At 46.2% G+C, this 10,591-nt stretch overlaps 1 protein-coding gene across 3 annotated transcripts in view; it reads left to right on the top strand.

Moving 5' to 3' along the window:
- The first annotated feature begins 270 nt into the window (after nt 1–270).
- LOC140738724 (protein FAM107B-like) overlaps nt 271–10,591 on the top strand; it is a 71,926-nt gene continuing 61,605 nt past the window's right edge. Inside the window, exon 1 of one of the 3 annotated variants that reach the window (XM_073066429.1) lies at nt 271–399. The gene's annotated coding sequence lies outside the window, so the exon portion shown is untranslated. Of the gene's footprint in view, nt 404–10,591 lie in introns of all 3 variants that reach the window. The other 2 variants (XM_073066428.1, XM_073066431.1) reach the window with 2 other exon arrangements.

The following is a 10,591-nucleotide window of genomic DNA, read 5'->3' as shown; positions in this document are numbered from 1 at the left end:
GGTGGACGTGGGAAGATTTCCCCAATACTGTGTTATCCTGCCTGCCGCTCGCCAGCGTGCGATGGGGAGGGGGGGGGTTGTTTTCTAGCCTGCCGCCTCCCCGGGGTGAGGTGGGGGAAGTTTACGTGTATGGGGGGTAGGGGTTGAGTGGAAGAGCGGGTGGGCTGGCTAACCCGCCGGATCTCCCGAGCGGGGAGTGGGAGTGTTTGCTGTCTCTCCGGGGCGGGGTTACCAGAGGGCGGGGGCTTCTCTGCCTGCCTCCCCGCCCGACGCGGGGCCTCATGTGACCGGGCGGTGACAGTCCGCCTGCCCGGCCCCGGCTGCTCGCACGCACACGCACCGGGGCTCCAAGAGAGCGAGCCGCCGGCAGCGAGGAGCTCCCTTGTCCCGCTTCCCAAGGTAGGTGAGCTTCAAGCAGACAAAGACTCAGAGTTCCCCCCTTCTCCTCCCTCCACTCGCCTGTGCTGATGTTCGATTGTTCCAGCGGACAAGTCAGATCAGAGTGTAAAATGCCTCGGAGTGGGGCAACTGTGAGCAGGTTGTGTGTGGAGAGAAAGAGAGAGTGAGTGAGAGAGAGAGAGAGAAAGAGAGGGATTCCTGACAAAAGCGTCTGTACAGCCTCGTGTGGCGGTGACAGGTTTCAGGCAGCGTGGTTCGCTTATTGTTACTGAACCTCTCTCCTTCTCCAACTGCACCCCCCCCCCCCCCCCCATTTCTCTGTGCGCTCCTTTAAACAATGTGTGCAGCCTTTCTACAAATGTGCGGACTGTGTAACGGGGTTTTCTCGTTCGGCATTTGGAAATGCGATTCGACAGTTTAATGAGCGAAATGATCACAACAGAGTCTATTCCTGCTTTTCATCCCCCTCCTGGGGAGGGAGGGGGGGAGTCACAAAATATCGGGCGTTTGTGTTGGGTGAGATCTTCCCAATATGGATGTGTCTGACCACACAGATCGCTGGGTGTAGCGTGTGGGGAGAAACACAGCCTCCATAAACGTAACCCTGCCCCACGGGGTCCCCTCTCTGTTCTGTCTCAGGATTTTTTCCCTGGGGTATTCCCTAAGATCGGGGGTGGGGGGGAGTTTACTTTTTGCAAGCGGTTGAGCGAGCTAGGCTTTAGAGCGAAAGGAGATGATAGGCGACCTGATATAGGTGTACAAGGTGGGAGACATAGATTGAGTGGAAAAAAAAATCAGACTTTTTCCCCCAGGCCGGAAATGACTAATACAAGACAGCATCATTTTTAAGTTGACAGCATTGGATGTTTGTCTGTGTTTAATTTTTAATAAATTCTATGGAAGTGAATTTCAGGGTTGTATATGGTGACATATATCTACTTTGATTATAAATTTACTTTTTGTTGGGATGATAAGTAACCGGGACTCTCCACTAAGAGGGCGGAACCAGCGCCAAGTGGTACAGGCGAGCTCGGTTTCAAACGTTTAAGAAGTGTGGATGGTAGTTGTGGAGGGCTATGTTCCCAGCGCAGGTCGACGAGACTGGGCAGTTTAAGTGGGCGTGCACGGACTAAATGGGCCAAAGGGCCTGTTTCTTGCGTTGCCCTTTTCTATGACGCAGTGGTGTATTGATCACATTGTATGCAAATAGGCTCTTAACTGTGGAGAATACGGAGCTGTTCCCCCCCCCCCCCCGAATTTTCGGTGACGTGTATTGATTATTGTACAAGCTTTTATTTTCATTTTCAAATTATAAGTTACATTTTTTAAAAAAAATTAAGTCCAAAAGAGGAATGCAAGATCGTTTCATTGAACTTAGAACAGTACAGCACGTGTTCTTTGGCCCATGGTGGTGTGTCGACCTTTTAACCTACTCTGAACTCAGCCTAACACTTGTTTCCTACGTGAACTATTCAGGAATCTGATGGCAGAGGGGAAGAAGCTGCCCATAAAACGTTGTGTGGGTCTTCAGTCTCTTGTTCCTCCCCCAGCAGTACCACAGGAACATCTTTACCAGAAGCACTGCAGTTGTTCAAGAAGGCAGCTCCCCACGCTTACTCATCTCCGTCCATCTCCCCTACCGTAACCAGGGGCATTTAGGGATTTGCGACGGTGTGTGGGGGTAAGGGAAGACTAACAGGAGCTTGTTGATGTGGTGGGGAATTCAGAACACAGTAGTGTGAGGCTGGGGAAATGTGCCAGAAGGTGTTAGGCTTTGGTGGTGCTGCTTGCGGTCTCACCTGCTCTTTGCCATGTATTTGGGCATCGCTGGTGTTACAGGCAGGTGACAAGATCACTCCCAGTCTGGGAAAGAGCTCCAGAGTTCAGAACCAGCACCAACAAGTGGTAATAGTTCCAACGCAGGAATGGAGGGGGCAGAGGGAATCTGCAGGCTGCGTTCCCGTGGTATGGAGGGACCTTCCTACAGGATCGGAAAAAGCTGTAAACTTAGCCAGCTCCATCATGGGCAACTAACCACTTCGAAAGGTGATGCCTCAAAAAAGTGGCACCCATCATGTAGGACCCCCACTACCCAGGATAAGTCCTCTTCTCATTGCTACCATCCACGAGGAGGTGTAGGAGACGGAGGACACACACTCAATGTTTTAGGAACAGCTTCTTCCCCTCCACCATTAGGTTTCAACGATCCACGCACCCACGACCACTACCTCACCATTCTCACTACTTCTCTTTAACATCATTTATTTCTCTACCTTATTTCCTCTTTTTGCACCACAAATTTCATTTCTTAAAATGTATATTCCTTATTGCAATTTATAGCATATTTACGTATTGCACTGTATTGCTGCTGCAGAATAACACATTTCACAATGTACGTCAGTGATAGTAAACCTGATCTGATTCTGACTTCTCTGTCCTTTGGTGCTAGAGGTGTTTGTGAGTTACTGTGGGAGTAGCCCTGAGGAACTGCAGAGCCTGGTCATTATTCAGGGAAGGAGAGCATGTTGAGTATCTGATTCAAGATTCAAAATGATTTAATGCCATTTCCTGTACACAAGTGTAAAGGAGAATGATTGTTACTCTAGATTTGAGGCAGAGCAAAAATGAACATAATAAGATAAAGAGCACATTAATAAAAAGCACTATAAATATAAATACATAAGATGGCTTATATTTTGTACATTGTGCAAAAATATACAAAATATATTTTGTACTGATAGGAAATGATAAAGTGGTTGTGGGGTGTGAAAGGGTGGGTTAGTGGGTGGATATTAAACTGGAGGAAAGGAAGGGGCCATGTTGGGAGAAAGATCTGGACTTTATGGCTGGTCAAGTACACAGTCATAATGATCATCTGTCAATAAGCTGGCCTTCTCCGCCCCATCCAATGGTGTCTTTATCATCTTCAGCCTCTAGCTCCTGACATTCCGATCATCCTTCTCCCAAGCTGAAGTTCAAAGGTTTAATTAAAACATACTGGAGTACCCGTGAATACAGCCAAACAACACATACCTCTGGGGCCAAAGTGCAAAACACAGTACCAACATTCGTACACAGCACAAGGCACATATAAGCTAGCTGCCTCTTCCCTCCCTCAGGGAACTCTCCTAGCTCCCTTCCACTATTTCTTTGAATCCTTTTGTCTCACCAACCCCTAGTGGTGAGGACCAAGAAGGTATGGTCAACAGAGGCAGAGGAGGGCTTACAGGAACGAACAATGAACCCATGAATGCTACCTCACTTTTTTTTTGCTCTTTTTCTGCACTGCTTTATTTTTATATATACCTGTATTTCTTACTGTAATTTATACATTTTTTATTAGGTGTAACAATATACGGCTCCCTCAAAACAACAAATTTCACAACATAGGCCAGTGATTTTAAATCTGATTCTGTTTGGGATGTGTATTCAGTGGATTGCATCAGCTTGCACTGCGTAAGAGTCATTACAAGGCTGGGGAATGGAACGAAGTGGGCATCGAACTTAGTAACCGTGACGTAGAATCACACAGTAGAGTTACATGTGGGCACCACCACCCTCAGGTTCCACTCCTCATCTCACATCTTCATTCCTTCATTTCTCTGTGTAAACTCTGGAATAGAATCAGGTTTATTATCATTGACATGTGTCATGTAATTAGTTGTTTCGTGGCAGCCGAACATTGCAATACATAAAAAAATACTATAAATTACGATATAAAAGTACAGAAGGGGATAGCAAGATGGTGTTCATTGAGGGTAGAACAGGAACTCTCTCACATCACCATCCATTTTTCTGTCATTCATGCGCCCATCTAAGAGCCTCTTAAATGTTGCAAATGTATCTGCCTCTACCAGTTTATGTTTTTCTTGTGAGTGCTGCTTATATGATATTATAGTTTTTGAGTTTATTCTGTTTCGTCATACTTCTGTGAGGAGCTTTGGACAAAACCAGCTATGACAAAACCGTTATTTAGTTACAGGCTTTTGGTATTAAGGCGTGAGCTTGTTATAAACACACAGTGCAAGAAGTACTGAGGAGGGTGTATGTGTGAAAGAGATTTACGACAGTGCAGATAAGAACAGGCCTTTCAGTCCACAATGTTGTATACAACTGTTACACGTCTGGCCCCCTTCTGCCTACACAATGTCCATATTCCTCCAGTCTCCATGTGCCTTTTAAACATCTCTATCGTATTTACCTCCATCACCACCTCTGGCAGTACATTCCACACACCCGCCATTCTATGTATTTTAAAAACTTGCTCTGCAAATCTTTGAATTTGCCCCTCAATTAAATGTAAGCCCATGTATTAGACGTTTCAACCCTGGGGAAAAAAAGATGCAGTCTGTCTACCCTTCTTAGAGCTCTCATAATTCTCTATCAGATCTCCTGTCAGCCTCTGCAGCTCCAGAGAAAACAAACCAAGTTGGTCCAACCTTTCCTTATAGCTCGTGCCCTCTCACTGAGATACCAACCTAGTGAACCTCTTCTGCATCCTCTTCAAAACCTCCACAGCCTTCCTATAATGAGGCAACCAGAACTGAATGCTGAACTCCAGATTCAAAGTACATTTATTCTCAATGTACGTGCACCGGTATACAACTCTGAGATTTGTCTTCCCACAGACAGCCACAAAACAAAGAAACACCATACGATCCGTTCAATAATCAGTTATAAACACGAAATTCTGCAGAAGCTAGAAATCAGAGCAACACACACACACACACACAATGCCGGAGGAACTCATCAGGGCAGGCAGCAACGATGGGAAGGAATAAAGAGTAGATGTTTTGAAGGTCTTGGCCTGAGATGTCAACTATTCCTTTCCTTAGATGCTGCCTGTGTGCCTTTAGGTGATTGGCCACTTCCAGTCCCACCATTGAGGAAGCCCGCAGTTATTGTTTATGCTGCCAAGGAGGATGCACAAATAAAGGGTTTGAAAGGGGGTCTGTTAGCAGGAGGGTTATGGCCCAGGTGCGAATCAATGGAACTTGGCAGTATAACAGTTCAGCACGGACTAGATGGGTTGAAAGGCCTGTTTCTGTCCTCTATGATATAGCAGTGCTCTCTGGAGAATGTGGAGAAGGCTCTCTAGGCTACGCATGAAAGCACGCTTCAACAGAGCACGCAAACTGATTCCTACTGCTGTTATCTCTGAGAACTGCCTTGATATTTTTAAGAAGTTTGCACCTCCTCTCACTTTGTGCTACTGGCTTCCTGTAGGCAGACTGTTCTCACAAAAACAGCAACAGATGAAACTTTGCTCTTTTGAATTCCCAGCTGTTGCAGTTATGTTAATTATGTGCTCGGTGTCAACAAGGTGCCCTAATTGTTAGTTAGGTGGCTGGTGTGTGTGATCCAAAGGCATCCTGATACATTAATCCGGGAATGCTATCTCAGTGTGTTCTCTGTGTCGGAAGGCAGAAGGACCTTGGCCAAGAACAAAGCAGCTCCCACACCGCTGACCCAAGCCCAGTGCTACCCTGAACTGAAACGGGATCTGCTTTTCCTCTTCAGACGCTCGTCAAACCCGCTGATTCAGCCAAACGTTACTGGGATTTAGAGATTTCAATATAACATTCTTTTTCATCGGGAAGGGTCGATGCCACTTGACGACAGCTCACATTTATTTAGACTGGAGCTTCTCAGGATGCCTGGCAGCAGCTCACGGCCAAAGGGAAGGTGTGCACTTGTCTCTGCACAGCAAGATCCCACAAGCGTCTGTTTTAGTGACGTAGATTCAGGAAACAAATGTCAGTTCAAAGTAAATCTGTTATCAAAGTGCATGTATGTCACCCTATACAACCCTGAGATTCATTTTTTGCAGGCGTATTCAGTAAATCTGTAATAGAATAATAACCATAACGGAATCAATGAAAGACTGCACCAGCTTCTGCGTTCAACCAGTGTGCAAAAGACAACAAACTGTGCAAGTGCAAAAAGAAATAAATAATAATAAATAAATAAGCAATAAATATTGAGGACATGAGATAAAGAGTCCTTGGAAGTGAGTTCATAGGTTGTGGGAACATTTCAATCAAGGGGCAAGTGAAATTGAATGAAGATATTCCCTTTGGTTCAGGATCCTAATGGTTGAGGGGTAATAACCTGGTGGAGTGGGAGTCCTGAAGCTCCTGTACCACCTTCCTGGTGGTAGCAATGAGAAGAGAGCATGGCCTGGGCAGTGAGGGTCCCTGATGATAGATGCTGCTTTCCTTCAATAGCGTTTCATGTAGATGTGTTCAGTGGTTGGGAGGGCTTTAGCTGTGATGGATTGGGATGTATGCATTACTTCTTGTAGGATTTTCCATTCAAGGGCATTGATGTTTCCATACCAAGCTGTGGTACAGCCAGTCATTATACTTCCCATTACACATCTATAGAAGTTTGTCAAAGTTGCAGATGTCACACTGAAGTCCTGGGATTTTGGACAGCACCCTCTCAATCTTCAAAACGATGTCACTTTATTAATCCAAAAATTTGTTGGGAATTCACAGGATGGGTTTGTAGCTAATCTCCTCCTCTGTTTCCCCTCTCTCCTCTAACCACCTAACCATCTCTTCCCTCTGGTTCCCATCCTCCTTCCACCTCTCCCATGGTCCACCCTCCTCTCCCATCAGATTCCCAAATACAGGAGGTTCTGCAGACGCTGGAAATTCAGAGTAACAAGCACAAAATGCTGGAGGAACTCAGCAGGACAGGCAGCATCTATGGAGGGAATGAACAGTCAATGTTTTGGGCAGAGACCCTTCAGCCCTTCGCCTCCCAGTTTTTTACTTCAACCCCACCTCCCCCACCCACTCAAGTTCCCCCTCAGCTGATCTCACCTATGCCCTCCCAGCTTCTTATTTCATCCCACCTCCTCCACCTACCCACATTCCCCCTCAGCTGGTCTCACCTATCACCTGCCAGCTTGTACTCTTCTCCTCCCCTGCCTCCACCATCTTATTCTGGCTTCTGCCCCCTTTCTTTCAGTCCTGATGAACGCCTTGGCCCTGATGACTATTTATTCATTTCCATAGATGCTGCCTGACCTGTTGAGTTAAAGTCAGAGTACCACAGCACAGAATCAGGCCCTTTGGCTCATCTAATCTATGTTAAACTGCTATTCTGCCTAGTCCATTCAAACTATACCTGATCTATAACCCTTCATACCCCTCCCACCTATGCAGTGGTCCCCAACCACCGGGCCACGAGGAAACGATATGATTTGGCAATATGAAACGAAACGATATGAGTCAGCTGCACCTTTCCTCATTCCCTGTCACGCCCACTGTTGAACTTGAACGCACGCGAGGTCATCTGTCGTCTAAACGCAGTGATACCCTCGTGCCAGGGATCACTGGTTGGCCTCGGGTAACGGTGAGAAGTGCCGTTGCTACCGGCCTGGAGCGCGGACAGATGGGCGCGGCCTCTAAACCTGTTTAGCACACCGAATGTTCGTGGGGAACCCGGTGCTAAAATATTTGCAGACAACCTAATTCGGGCTCAGGGTTTCGTAAGTAGCAGAGCAGCTACCTCACTGCGATCTACTGAAAGTCATCCTTCGAGCCAAACTTTTGTCGGCCGATAAATCCTACAAGGGGGGGCGGGCGCACACCCTGTTGCACTCCTCACTCGGTCAGTCGGTCGCTCTCTCTGGACAGCAACCGCCGCGGCCCTGGTACGGGGACCTCCAGCCCTTACCTTGTCCTCTCACTGGTGTGTTGCAATGATTTTATATGTTCATAGGAGGAAAATATGCGCTGTGTGTTTAATATCCAAAAGTTACTTAAAATGTTATAATGCTATTGACTTATCACTATATTCATGCGAGGAAAATATGCGCTGTGTGTTTAATATTAAATTTGTTAGATAAACCCTTTTAGAAATGAAATTCAGTGTATTAGCCGCTTATAAGTGACTTATAGATGACTTATCACCTATATTCCAGTCGTGATTAACCCCCCCCCCCCCCCACCCCCGTCGGCTGGTCCACAAGAATATTGTCAATATTAAACTGGTCTGCGGTGCAAAAGAAGGTTGTTGACCCCTGCATCTATGTACTTATCCAAACTTCTCTTAAATGTTGCAATCAAATACAACATCCCCCACCTCTGCTGGCAGCTCGCTTCGCTCTAGCACCACCTTCTGAGTGAAGAAGTTTCCTCTTAAATATTTCACCTTTCACCTAAGATATCTGGCTCTAGTCTTACCCAACCTCGGTGGTAAAAGCCTGCTTGCATTTACCGGATCTATTCCCCTCATAATTTAGCATACAAGGCTTGTTTTGCTGTTGTTGTTTTGTTGCTTGCCGTGTTCTGTGTTGGTCTGCCAAGCATTTGTGGGCATGCTACAATGGCACCAGAATGTGTAGTGGCATTTGTGGGCTGTCCTCGGAGCATCCTAGGGTGTTGTGGTTGTCAGTGCAAATGGCACGCTTAACTGTATGTTTTGATGCACGTGTGGCAGGTAAATCTGACTCTGAATCTCCCCTCATTCTCCTCCACTGTAAAGTCCTAACCTACACAACCGTTCCTTATAACTCAGATCCTCGAGTCCCAGCAACATCCTCGTAAATTTTCTATGTCCCTCCACTATCGTTTTTGTGCTGTCCCAAGTTTGGAGAAACGTTTACTATGCGCTTTCCGCTAGAGTACCCACTGGTTGGATTTACATGTGTCTCTGATCATTCTGCAACTCGGTCAGAGCAACTGCTGACACTACCCGGAGCTGTTCGACATCAACAAGACATGATCATCCCACACAGCAATGCTCACCCCCATCCTGGGATTGGAATCAAGTTGTTGCAGTCACACGTACCACAATACAGTGAAAAGTGTTTGTCTGTGTGCTACCCAGACAGATCATACCTTGCCAAAATACATTCAGAGTTCAAAGTAGATTTATCATCAAAGTAGGTATATGTTACCAGATACTACCCTGAGATTCGTTTTCTTGCAGGAATTCACGGTAGAGGAAAGAATTACAATAGAATCAGTGAAAACCTATACACAAAGACTGACAAGCTAACCGATGTTCAAAAGAAGTCAAACTGCAAATAGAAGAAAATCCAGTGATAATAATAAATAACAAAATAATACTGAGCACGAGTCGCAGAAGTCTTAAAAGAGAGACCGTAGGTTGTGTTCAGTGATCAGTGTTGAGTTGAGTGAGGTTATCCATGTTGATTCAGGAACCTGATGATTCTGGATAATAACTGTTCCTGAAGCTGGTGGTGTGCGACCTAAAGCTCCTGCATTTCCTTCCCGATGACAGCAACGAGAAGAGATCCTGGCCCGGATGGTGGCTGATCCTTTGAATGCTGCTTTCCTGTGGCAGCGTTTCTTGTAGATGCTCTCAGTGGTGGGGAGGGCTTAACCCGTGATGGACTGAGCCGTGCCCATTGCTTTTGGTAGGCTTTTCCATTCCTGGGAACTGTTTCCGTACCAGGCCGTGATGCAACCAATTAGGATGCTGTCTAGGTCGTACAAAGGAATACGCCAATGCAGGATATAGTGTTACAGTTAGAAAGTGCAGTGCAGTTAGAAAATTGAAGTGTGATGGCTAGGAGGAGTTTTAATCAGTGTGAATTCCACATAACATTTATTCTGATCACAAACGTGAGAAAATTTGCAGATGCTGGAAATCCAAGCAATACCCACAAAATGCTGGAGGAGCTCAGCAGGCCAGGCAGCGTCTGTGGAGGGCAAAAGTCCTGCTGAAGGGTCTCAATCCAAAACGTTGACTGTTTACTCTTTTCCATAGATGGTGCCTGTCTGGCTGAGTTCCTCCGGCGTTTTCTGTGTTGCTAACATTTATTCTGAGCCAGTTTCCTACTGACAACAGTACTTGGCAGCATAAACATACATTGACAATAAATTTACTCTCACTTTGATGTCTGACCCAACAGAAGAGCTTCACCTGAGCACTTCTTTTATTTCTTGGGCCCTTAGCTTCCAGTGGAGCCTAGGCCATAGTTAACCTCCCATCTCCTTCGTCCAAAGTCAACAGTATGGTTGGAGTTCGTCAATGTTTCTGTATCCATTGCATCTACTGTACAGGGGATAGGTCTATACAGCTTCACAAGAGCCCTGCTGGCCGCCCTTACGTGTTTCCACATCTCACAACAGGACATAGGTTTGGTGTTTTGAGAGGCCTAAGCACATACAGAAGTGTATAGAACCATGAGGGGTATAGACAGGGTGAA

This window comes from Hemitrygon akajei, chromosome 14 (assembly GCF_048418815.1).
Source record: "Hemitrygon akajei chromosome 14, sHemAka1.3, whole genome shotgun sequence".
Lineage (NCBI taxonomy): Eukaryota > Metazoa > Chordata > Chondrichthyes > Myliobatiformes > Dasyatidae > Hemitrygon > Hemitrygon akajei.
This window is presented reverse-complemented; position numbering and strand designations above follow the sequence as displayed.